Source organism: Opisthocomus hoazin, chromosome 12, assembly GCF_030867145.1.
Source record: "Opisthocomus hoazin isolate bOpiHoa1 chromosome 12, bOpiHoa1.hap1, whole genome shotgun sequence".
Taxonomy (NCBI): domain Eukaryota; kingdom Metazoa; phylum Chordata; class Aves; order Opisthocomiformes; family Opisthocomidae; genus Opisthocomus; species Opisthocomus hoazin.
In genome coordinates, this window is record NC_134425.1 from 29,601,550 (window position 1) to 29,614,032 (window position 12,483).

The following is a 12,483-nucleotide window of genomic DNA, read 5'->3' on the forward strand; positions in this document are numbered from 1 at the left end:
TAGCTCCATGGAAATGAAGGTATTCCTTTTCAGACTGATTAATTTTTCCTCATGTAACTGCCAGCTAGAAGACAATCTAGCATAGCTGATGCATTGATTAAGACAGGTTGAATATACAGGCAAGAAAGTATTTACAAAATTGATGTTTGCTTATTTGTTTTACAAATTATTTTCCATGTTTAAGTGCTACTATTATCTTCTGCATTTGGAAACTAAATCGGGAAAGCTATATATTGCATCTTTTTCTGTTACAGTGAACATATTCATCAAGCACACAAGCCAACTGCTTTTGCTGCAGAATAGAAAGTAAATTTATAAAATTCTTAATAATATTCCTATTTACTCTAGAAGTTAACATGGGGCCCCTAAGGCTGACTGATGATCAAATTCTTCTCTTCATTTTAAGATAAAAAATAATTTGTTCTGAAAAAATTTAAAAACTGCTCTCCCTCCCCCTCCTCCAGCCCCCAGCAAAGCCCCAAAAGATCAAAATGACTAGTAAATCATCTGAGACTGATTTGAATGAAAATGCGCGGATCTCTCTCTGAACTCAGACCCAAATTCAAACATCGCATAAAATAGACTTCAATCAGGTACAAGTTAGGCTCATCTTCAGAAAATTTGTATTCCTGAGTAATAGCATTACCATACAAATACTAGGTAAGTGAATAAATCAATTTTTACTCAATTAAAGCAGTTTCCTGCAGAAAGTTTTGCATCTGGGAGATGTCATTTCTCCATACCATGCACTTAACTGTCTATTAAACAAATACTTTTTGGAATGCATGTTTAAAACACTGCAAAATTCTGAGACAAAAAGTATCGATGAAAATTTCAAATGGGAAAGAGGGAAATTTTCTTTCATTTACAAAGCCACAGAAATTTCCAAATCGGCAGTGGCTTACATATTGAAAGAAGAAAATGTAAATTTAAACAAGTATGAAAGTAAATTTCTGTCACTAAGAGACATCATAACATTTTTAGTCATTATTAGTGGTAAAGCCCTTTGAGATTTAGGATTCTGTTATTTTTGCAGTAAAAACTGTTAAAAGTATGCTCCAGAGGAAATCTAGAAAATAATTCGTTTCTACAGTAATTGTGCAGTATAGTCGGGGGGGGGGGGGGGGGGGGGGGGATGGTAATGCTGTTTGTAGTGACTGCGTATGTCAGGTACAAGCTCAGATCAAAAATTCTTTTGTTAAATAATGAAATTACTGTACACAGCAATGTAAAACCTGTGCAAATCACCACTGAGTTCCACATTTAGGCACAGTCTTTTTTCATTAGTGTCCTCTTTGAACAAAACAACTCTGTTTACAAACTTCAGTTGTCCTAGATAAGCTCTGGCAGCAAGCTCCTGGTAACTCGTACCGTTATGGCCTTTGCACTTGATGGTTTACAAAGCAATGCCTGAAAAACCCGTGTGGAAAATTGATCTTTAACCCACCTGCCAAAGATTGATGGCACGAAGTGAGGTTAAAGCCACTACAGCTCTGGCAAGAACTGAAAATCTGCCTGGCCCCCGTGGGGCCTTCTGAGGTGGATCCTCTTCCTGGGGCATGCAGTGCAGCCGCAGAAGCAGACGTTTTGTTGGTGGGTGCTCATTGTGCAATGATCCCATGCGGGAAGCGGGTGTGTGGTGGGACTCATGCCTGTGCAATGAGAGAATTCTATACCATTTGGGAAACGAGTAGTCACAAAATCAAAAAAGAGTATAGCGAGGAAAAGGAAAAAATAACAAGGATCTAATCTCATTCTTGGAGCAAACAATGGAGCATGTATTTCTGGGACTGGAAAGACTCAAGTTTCTTTGCACAGAATCGAGAAAATCTGTTTTGCACAAATGACTACGAAGCAAAATTGTCCACCAAAACTATTTTCAGTAGACTATTGGATGTAAAAGGGATTGTGATATTCAGACACCTAAAGCCATCCATTTTGTCCTTAACACAGACCTTCAAGCATAGTGTTTAAGAAAGAACATACTCAAATGCTTAAAGAGCATTTACATCAATTTTCAGGAAACAGATATTGTTAAGGACTAGTGTCCAAAACTTCCTGCCTTTCTAGACCTGTCCAGCAACACTGGCAGGGTGAAATAACCAAAAGTATGTGTCTCACATGATGGTAATTTTCATTTTTTTTAATACACTCAAGTCATATTTTTACATTTAGCAGAGAATTATTTATCAAGACATGCAAAGGATGACAAATAAATAAGTTAACTTGAAATAGATGGTTCATTGCCTATAGACAGTTAACACAGCTTACATGCATGATTTGTTTTACTCTAACACCAAACATCATTACCGTAAAGCCAACTTTACTGCCTTTTAATATCAGTTATACAACGATTCTCTTACAACTGTTCATGAAATAGTATGTAAGCTTCCAGTGTTCAGTGGGAGCATCAATAAGCCCACAACCTGTGAAACACAGTCCTTTTTTCATTCGGTAGTTTCATTTATAAACGCACTGCAGGCCAGTTTGAAGCTTCCCAGAGTGAACTTGCAACCGATGGAAGTGTTAGAAGACAAAAAAGGGTTCACTGCTATCAAATTTTTAAGGAAAAAGTATAGCAGACACATGCTTTAAAAAATGAAAATGTGTACCCCAGATCTTAGACTGCATATTTGCCACGCAGCTGAAGCAGCGTGTTACCGTTTCCCATCGCCATAGCAACACGTGCTTGTCAGATCAGGCACCTCCGTGCAGAAACAATCTGCCAGTCCTTAAATGTGCATCTCTAGAATTCAGTAGGATTTGAATCTCATTTCTTTTAGAAAGGTAATACTGTGATACAGTACAAGATATCTATCTCTAGATAAATGATCTGATCTGAATCTGTGCAACTTGCTCTTTGCAATACCAAAGTTCTGAGGTATTTGGTGCAGCTAGACATGGCAGCAGATGATGCAGGCTACAAGTTTTTCATATAGGAAACCATAAATGAAACTAATGAGATTTGGATGGCTATGTAGCATTTATCTAAGACTACAAAACCACTGGATATCATTTGTTCCCTTTGGAGTCAACAGAGGTATATTTTCAATCAATCAAGTGTTGCTATGTTCAAAAATGTGTGCAGATTGAAATGTTGATGTCCCTAGAAACTGAGGATTGGAAAATGCTGACATGTAAACCCAAGTTATACTCAGTACTGCATTATCCATGCTTTTTGATTTTACTTTTTTCTACCAAAGTTGGATGGACTCCCTTGGTGCAGAGCAAAGAAAGAGATTTCTATGCAGGTGTTGCCTACAGACATACAGCTATACTTTGAAGAACGGCTAGAATCAACTTACATATATTTCTTTATTCTGTGTTGGTAGAGCAAATTATTCAAATAGGTAATTTATTCAGGTAATTTATTTCTAATACTTTATGTAATGAAAGAATGTACCTTTGCTTCATGCAGTTAGAAAGAGAGATCAGACTGCTTTGGTAGGTTAAGAAGAAATGAATCTGTAGCATTGTTTTCTGATCCGCTAGTACATATTTGTTAGGAGACATATATACTCTAAGACGTATTGTATAGAGAATGCAAACAGCAAGTACCCTAGTCACTCACAGTGTCTCATAGGCTCTTTCAACTTTATATTCAGCAGCACAACTTGTGTTACATCTATGTTAATCATTGTTAGAAGGCTTATGATGTGCTTGGACATAGAATGACTTAAAAAATTTGCGAATGTTTATTCATATCAGGTGGTTTACAGAGTCTCCTAAGTATTGGTTGCTCAGGGCAATATTAAATCAACAAATATTCTAGTAAAATGAGAGTAATTCCCCCCATCCACTGTTATCTGTATCACACTTCAATAAAATCTGCCAGCCATATCTTTTTTCCTTTAAACAAGGCACTAAACAGAAGCAGAATTCAAATTAACCATGCTTTTTAATCTAGATTAACTTTTTAAAAATCTAGGCTAATATTTAGAACAGTAGTTCCTCAAAGATTTCAGTTTGTGGCCCAACTGCTATAGCTAAAAATCTGGTGGATATATGGATCCAAAAGTAAGTTCACTGTCACTCCAATCTTCAAAAGGGCAAGAAGGAGGACCCAGGGAACTACAGGTCGGTCAGCCTCACCTCCATCCCGGGAAAGGTGATGGAGCAGCTTATCCTGGAGGCCATCATGAAGCAAGTGGAAGAAAAGCAGGTTATCAGGAGTAGTCAGCATGGATTCACCAAGGGGAAATCATGCCTGACCAATCTGATAGCTTTCTAAAATGACATGACTGGCTGGGTAGATGAAGGGAGAGCCATGGATGTTGTCTACCTTGACTTCAGCAAGGCTTTCGACACAGTCTCCCGTGATATCCTCCTAGGGAAGCTGAGGAAGTGTGGGCTGGATGAGTGGTTGGTGAAGTGGATTGAGAACTGGCTGAATGGCAGAACTCAGAGGGTCGTCATCAGTGGCGCTGAGTCTGGTTGGAGGCCAGTAACAAGTGGTGTCCCCCAGGGGTCAGTACTGGGCCCAGTCTTGTTTAACTTCTTCATCAACGACCTGGATGAAGAGTTAGAATGTACCCTCAGCAAGTTTGCTGATGACACCAAACTGGGAGGTGTGGTAGATACACCAGAAGGCTGTGCTGCCATTCAGCGTGACCTGGATAGGCTGGAAAGCTGGGCAGAGAGGAACCTGATGAGGTTCAACAAAGGCAAATGCAGGGTCCTGCACCTGGGGAGGAACAACCTCATGCATCAGTACAGGCTTGGGGTGGACCTGCTGTAGAGCAGCTCTGCGGAGAGGGACCTGTGCGTCCTGGTGGACGACAGGTTAACCATGAGCCAGCAGTGTGCCCTGGCTGCCAAGAAAGCCAATGGGATCCTGGGGTGTATCAAGAAGAGTGTGGCCGGCAGGACGAGGGAGGTTCTCCTTCTCCTCTACACTGCCCTAGTGAGGCCTCATCTGGAGTGCTGTGTCCAGTTCTGGGCTCCCCAGTTCAAGAAAGATGAGGAGCTACTGGAGAGAGTCCAGCGGAGGGCTACGAGGATGATGAGGGGACTGGAACATCTCCCCTACGAGGAGAGGTTGAGGGAACCGGGCTTGTTCAGCCTGAAGAAGAGAAGGCTGCGAGGGGACCTTATAAATGCTTACAAATATCTGAAGGGTGGGTGTCAGGAGGATGGGGCCAAGCTCTTTCCAGTGGTGCCCAGTGACAGGACAAGGGGCAATGGGCACCAACTGAGGCACAGGAAGTTCCAGCTGAACACGAGGAAGAACTTCTTCCCTCTGAGGGTGACGGAGCACTGGAACAGGCTGCCCAGGGAGGTTGTGGAGTCTCCTTCTCTGGAGATATTCAAGACCTGCCTGGACAAGGTCCTGTGCAGCTTGCTGTAGGTGACCCTGCTTTGGCAGGAGGGTTGGACTAGATGACCCACAGAGGTCCCTTCCAACCCCTGCTATTCTGTGATTCTGTGATTCTGTATTCCGTCAGCTTGGAAATCAGCTGTTAAAGAAGGAGTCTCATTCCATAGTTGACAGTTATGTATTTTTCGGGAATGTTGACAAATTACCTTGAAAAGGTTTAGCAACACACCAACCAGGTTCCTCTTCCTTTATTCACATTTCTGCTACATTCCATCTCATGTTTTCTCTTTCTTTCTATATGGCTAAAAAAAATGAATTTATATATACAGCTAGAAAAAAACACCACCACCACATAGTTCTCTTGGATCAAGTAATAATTCTTTCTAGAAAAATGAAATTCATTAAAAAGTTATTATCTCCCTACCTTCAAAGAAAAGCACTTAATTACAGAGTAGTATCACATCAGCAGCTGGTGTGACTGGCCCCAAACCGCAGTGTTTGGGTACAGTCTAAAACTGCACCCCAGCAAACATGTCAGAATCACAGAAAACCAGGAACGTGACGGGAAATACTCAGCTACATCCTCCGGGCAGTGAAGCCACATCGCAAGCACCTGAACTATCTGCAGCAGCCACTTAGGGAATTTAGCTTTTACAAGTCTCTATCAATAGAGGTTCCAGTTCTGTTAAGAGTCCGTTATAATGTTTAGTTACAAAGAAAGAAAAAGCCTTACACCCAGCTCATACTGTGACTGCTACAAAAGTACATGGAAGTTGTCTGCTCTTCAGCAGATACGTGACAAGGATCTGTCACTGTTGCCTTCTACGCACCAGCGGGAGGTTAGCACATCATCTAAAGCCTGAAGCAAAGGACAATTGTTTCCTGTTCTTGCTGGTTTTCTTTATGACAGTGCAGTTCCTTAAATGATACTCATGATGAGGAAAAAGAGTAAGAGGGGTACTCATCAGAGAGCCCCTTAATCTGCTAAATATGTATTAGCATGACTGCTATCAATCCTAACACTCAGCACTGATTAGGTGCAGAAGGTCTTAAGCCTTAATAAGTTTATATATACTGTGATTTTGTAATTTTACCCTATCCTTCTACAAATGTAATACATAGTGTACTTCGAAGGACTGTATGAAGCATAAAACATTTAAAGTATCCAGAACTGTTACGTAAGGTCACCTAAAAGGCACATTCACAATTAGTTAATTACTCCACTAAATTCGCCTGTGTGAGAATAATGCACTTATTTTGCTTCAGCTGCAGAAACTCAACCGCCCACTCCACATGGTAAAACTGAGACTTAGCAGGGACGAGCGCTTCCCGGGCAGCTGCTGCACTGCCATGAAAACACTCAGCAGCTTTCTGAAAGAGCTGAAGAGAGATGTGGAACTACAGCTGCACTGTGCTCCAGTGAATTCAAGCATGGGATGGCTGCAGCACAATACAGCTCCTACTACCGCACACTACCATTACATTTCCTACTAACACATGAAAGAAGAAAGCTGGTATAAAATTTATTTTTGCCCTCTAAGCTTACTGTGTGTTTTATTTTATCACTTTCTCACTTACCGGTTTTGCACCCTAATGTTTGGACCAGGAATTGTTGAATACACTTTGCATTCTCAGTAACACCAAAACCTCTCATTAGAATCCTCACTCCAGAACACAGTCACTGTAATTACCTTTTAAAATAGCCAGTTTAACTCTCTCAGCTAGGTAAAATGCCCATGGTTTCTATACCCACCATAGAGGGAACCCCAGTTAGATTATTTAGAAAAAACATTCTCCATTAAAGCAATCCAATATGTAGAACTGCACAAAGCTGAAACTGGGTTACCACAACGTTTGCAACTCAAGGTGTAACTTCTCTATATGCAAGTTCAATGTAAATCTTTAAAATACACATAATTTCAGGTTTGCAATACAGAATCTACTTCCACAGAATACTTCTTCTCTTCAAAAACATGTTTTGAAACCTTTCAAAATATACAGCTAATTTTGAAATTAAGCTATAGTTTTAGGTCTTGCAGCCTTGGGTCTCTGGTATTATTTAAATTTATTTCTTCATGAAGTTATAGTACACATTTATTTCTGGATGAGAAAAGATCCCAACCAAGCGTCCTGGGCTCCAAAAGATACATAAAGCAAGCCATCCAAACACCCACACAATACGTGTGTGTGCTGACTCAGACAAAAAAGCTATGTGCACACACAGAAATGTAACTTTGATTTGCTATACTTACGTACCCAGGCTGTCATGAGATAGCAATGTTGCTATGGGAACAGGTTCTCAACAAAAGCAGGAGATCGCTAAGCAACGCCACACGACAGGCAGCACATTTTTGGATGGTTTTTGTACATGCTGTGTCAGGGTGGATAGCAAAGACGCCAACGCATAAGTCTAACTTCAAGTCTTCTATGCCCTTACCTACAGTGAGGTGCCACTGCTAATTTTGCATTACACAGTTTTTTTTTTCAGGATTCTACAAAGCACTACCTGCTTCCAGATGCAGCCTTCCAGGTGTGTAAGAACTCTTTTCCTTCACCTTCCTATTCTTTACCTTTCGCCTGAAATTTCCTGCCCTGTTCTCAGGTCCTCTCCTTTTGTTTTGTTAACCCCTAAATGTATTTAGAACGTTCATTCTTCCTGTCCATTGTATACCTCTTTCTCTTTATTTCTTTCTCTCTCTTTCTTACCGTGTAAATTTTTTCCAGGTCTTTTCAACCCTCTGTTGTGTGCTTTGCAGCCTACCTTCTCTCATAGCGTTACCCCCTGACAAAACGCAAAGCACTACACACATTTCCTCCAACAGGAAAGCCTAAATACATGCACAGCCACAGGAATAATACTTGGAGTAGCATTTCTTCCATTCAACAATACTGAATGTGTATTTTTCCCTCCCATTTCCTTAAAAGGCAAAATAAGAGAGAGAATCACCTCTCTGTCTGCAAGAGGCCTCTGGCAATCCTCCAGCAAAGCCCGCCCGTAAGAGCCAGCTCAGCTCTGCCCGGCTCGGTCTCAGCCCCTCGGGTGCAGCACGCCTGGCAGAGCGGAGGTGCCCGCCCAGGAGACCACACCACTGCAGTCACCACTTCAGCAAGAAGAGCAGACGGCATGTAGAATTACACGGAAATAACTGGAAGTGATCTACAGAGCAAGTGAAGCTAAGTATTCAGAGATGACAACCTAAGCCAGGTTTGGTTTGGGATACATTTACATTGCTTGTAAACTAGTTCTGTCCGTTTAATCTGCATGTCAAGTGAAAATCGATGCAAAAATTTGCCCTGGATATTATCCCAAACCCCTAAACATGCATTTACTGAAGAGTGTAGACACGGCTTTAGCATTCTTAGAATCAAGTTACAAAGCTGTATTCAACTTTCTGTATTATTTTTCTAAACAGACACCACCACTGCTTTTTGTTCTATGCAGTAAATGAACTACCGCACACTAAGGTATTTTCATCTGCTCTTTCAAAATCCCTCAATACACCTGTTTTGCAGTTTATTTTTTTCCTACTGTGTATAGCAGCAGATATGACGGTTTCTGTAAACTGATATGATACAACCTTTACATCATGTACAGTGTTTCAAAAGCGTACACCCCCCAAAGCTTTGAAACTAAAGTTACACAGACAGCCAGGGGTTACGAACAGCTAAAGACAGTGCCAGTGCAGCAGCATGCCAGAAATCTGTTTCATCAATTCCTTCTGCTTCTATGTCCATGAAAATTTTATTAAAGATTTTTGTAGGTCTTGACATAAAAAAATGGTATTCCATGTCTTAATAAGACTTCATATGCATTGAAGAACTCCATAAATTAATAACTTGCATGAACAGCATCCTGTCCTCAGGTACAGAAGCCACACTGTTCTCTGACACTTCAAGCTGCTGGTCAGACATCAGCAGCGGCAAGGAAACGTCACCTGAAGTGGAAGGTCATACACTCGTCTGAGTTCTGCTTTTCCAGCTTTCTGATTTCTTCTTGTTCCGTGATTATTTCTCTGCATCAACATTTGCAGGAATTTGTAAGTCAAATATAGAATTTTTAAAGTGCCAGCAGCTCAAGTTCCATCTGGGATCTGAACAGTCAAGCTGAGCTCCTTCTGCTACACACAATACTTACACCACCGCTGTCAATAAATATTGTGAAATTAGAATTCTGCAGACAGATTTGCTAATGATCTACAGGCAGAACAGAACAATTTGCTCTTTCACACTCTTACTATTGCTCTAATTCCCATAAAAACTAATTTTGCAAGGAAACATTTTTAAACTACAGTGAATCGGAATTCTAGTCAGATAACCCTAAATTCACGTGCATACTTCATGTATATCTAAAAACTGTGAGTACGAGTTGCATGTCTGTATGAATATCCACTGAAAAGGTGTATAACACCGGCCTGGCTGAGTGACAGCGAATTGTGTTATTCACTTCATGGCTTTGCTCTAGCTTCTGGAAATTTGTCCCTGCAATTTACACGATAGCAAAACTCACCTTTCTGCGGCTTACAGGCACTCTAATGCATCGATCCGTTCTCCGTCCCTGCCTGGGCTGGTGCGCCGTGCAAGTGAAACACTATCTTCCTTGTCAAGGCAGAGTCATCTTCATTTCATTCGAAGGAGGTAAAGTCTATGACTTCCGATGAGCTTGGTCAGGGCTACATTTGGCCTGTCATTAGGACAGACCTAAACCGGATCAGTGAAAACGGATGTGCACAGATTCACACCCAGCTCTGGACAAAGGCCACTAATGGGTACAGCACAGTTTACAGAAGCCCAGAAGACTTGAGTTTTTACAAAATGTAACATGCAACAAGACTGGTGGTGCAATTGGCTTAAACATGTACAACTAGAAGAGGTTTATGAGTTGCTCTGCTTTTGCTTAATGCATTCAATTAATTAAAAAAGCAAGATTTGCAGTTTTCTATTGTATTTCAACTGACATTAACTTTCAAATGAAATAATTTATTGCATTTTTGTAAGACACTATTTAACCTTTTCCATTTATTATTATTTCTTGATATAATACTATTATTGCTTGCTTCAGCTGCTGCTAACTTGTAAATACAATGGTTCTAAGGTTTCCCATCATAGTGAGATTACTCTCTATAAAAGCAATTTCCCTCCTTCAACTAGAATCAAGAGAAAGTTGCATTTGTCTGACAAGTACTTTACGTAGTTTCCATTTCAGATTAGATGGCTACCAGACCACAAAATAAGACACTTCCACACTGCTTCGCCTGAAACTGATAAAAAAATGAGGCTAATTTAGAAAATTGCCATAATACAGAAAACAAATATCAGAAACACAAAGAGCTTGGATAGCGTGAGTTTCTTCATTTCTCTCCTTGTTTTGATCAAAAAGATTGACATATCCTTACATGAGTTATTGTGTGAGGAGGACAAAAAAGTACCAGGTATTAATAACAACAACTTTGTAAAAGGATTTGAACACCAAAATAGCTTCTAAGTATGTTCTAAGACCATAGAAACATAGAATGGTTTGGGTTGGAAGGGACATTACAGATCTTCTCATTCCCATCCCCGTGCCACGGGCAGGGACCCCTTTCACCATTCCAGGGTGCTCCCAGCCCCGTCCTGCCATGGGCTGGGACCCCTTCCACCAGACCAGGGTGCTCAGAGCCCCGTCCTGCCATGGGCAGGGACCCCTTCCACCAGACCAGGGTGCTCAGAGCCCTGTCCTGCCATGGGCTGGGACCCCTTCCACCAGAGCAGGGTGATCAGAGCCCCGTCCTGCCATGGGCGGGGACCCCTTCCACCAGAGCAGGGTGATCAGAGCCCTGTCCTGCCATAGGCAGGGACCCCTTCCACCAGAGCAGGGTGCTCCCAGCCCCATCCAACCTGGCCTTGAGCCCTGCCAGGGAGGGGGCAGCCACAGCTGCTCTGGGCAGCCTGGGCCAGGGCCTCACCACCCTCATAGATGCCAACAGCAGCCTGACACACCCAACCACCTCTCCAAATAGCAAACATCCATTCCTGTAATGAATTCAGACTCTTTGAGAAGCTGTACAACTATTTTTTTCTTTCTGTTTTGAAGATGAGGCTTACTAAGCAATAAGACACTCCTTTTAAATTATCAAGGCTCTGGTTCATTTTCTTAAAATAACAACTTTTGAAAACTCTTTAATTTATGCATTTAAACACTTTTATTTCAGAAGCTGACATGAATTAACAAGTTTTCAACCTAAAAGCTCTAGTTTAACACCACTTACACCCTGGCACTGCCTTAAGACAAAAATGTTGGCTTTTAGAAGGAAGGTTCGGGTCTTTTCAAGGCATGAACACTTTTAAGATGGATGTTAATTGGGGAGGTATTACCAGTTTTTCTCTAGTTTTAAGAAGAATCTTCAGACTACTGCAGAACTTCAATATGGGGGTGTGACTCAACCCATCTCTTTTGAATATATCAGCATGAAATCTGTTCAACTCCTTAACCTTGTTTGTTAGAATTGAAATTCATATGTAACTTGAAATGGATGCTCACCAAATTACAATTTTTTTAGTTAAATCTATGGTGTGGATTAGTGAAAAAATCTGTAATGTATGGCTATTTACTGAACACTGTGAGGATACATAGCATAGCATCCAATGAAAAAGACACTTTATGGCTCTGATTCAGCAAAGCAAATAAAAGTGTTTAGAACCTTTACTGAAATAGGACTTAGGAAATATTTTTTTAATTTTACTTTTGCTTACATCTCATCCGGGGGACAGAAACACGTCCCCTAGTTTTTGTGGCCTTATTCAGAGCAAATCAACTCCTCTGCACAATTTGCTCCTGAGTTTTGAATGCTTAATTCCAAACACTGGAATAATATTTTTGTAGTTCGGCTAAGGAAAGGAAAGAAAATTGCTCATTGTGGCACTGTTAGCCTTATTTTTTTCAAATTTTTGACACCATCCCTGCACCCCCCCAATACAGAAGCCTTTTTTTCCTCAGGAAAACACACTTTTTAAGCAACATTCTACTTGAATGCATGGAATCCCACCTCTGTTTGTATGATAGAAGCAGAGTAAGTCAATGTTGTCATAGTCAGCTTATTACGAGGATATGCCATTGTATTGCAAAACATATTCTATGAGTATTGCTGACAAAATCTCTGGGGTTATTAAATTTCTACCCTACCCAGCTA

The 12,483-nt window shown here is 40.9% G+C and overlaps 1 long non-coding RNA gene across 1 annotated transcript; it reads left to right on the top strand.

Moving 5' to 3' along the window:
* The first annotated feature begins 7,655 nt into the window (after positions 1-7,655).
* Positions 7,656-12,005, top strand: LOC142362922 (uncharacterized). The gene is made up of 2 exons (XR_012765383.1): positions 7,656-7,847; positions 8,243-12,005. It is a non-coding gene; the product is annotated as an uncharacterized LOC142362922 (long non-coding RNA).
* The last annotated feature ends 478 nt before the right edge of the window (positions 12,006-12,483 follow it).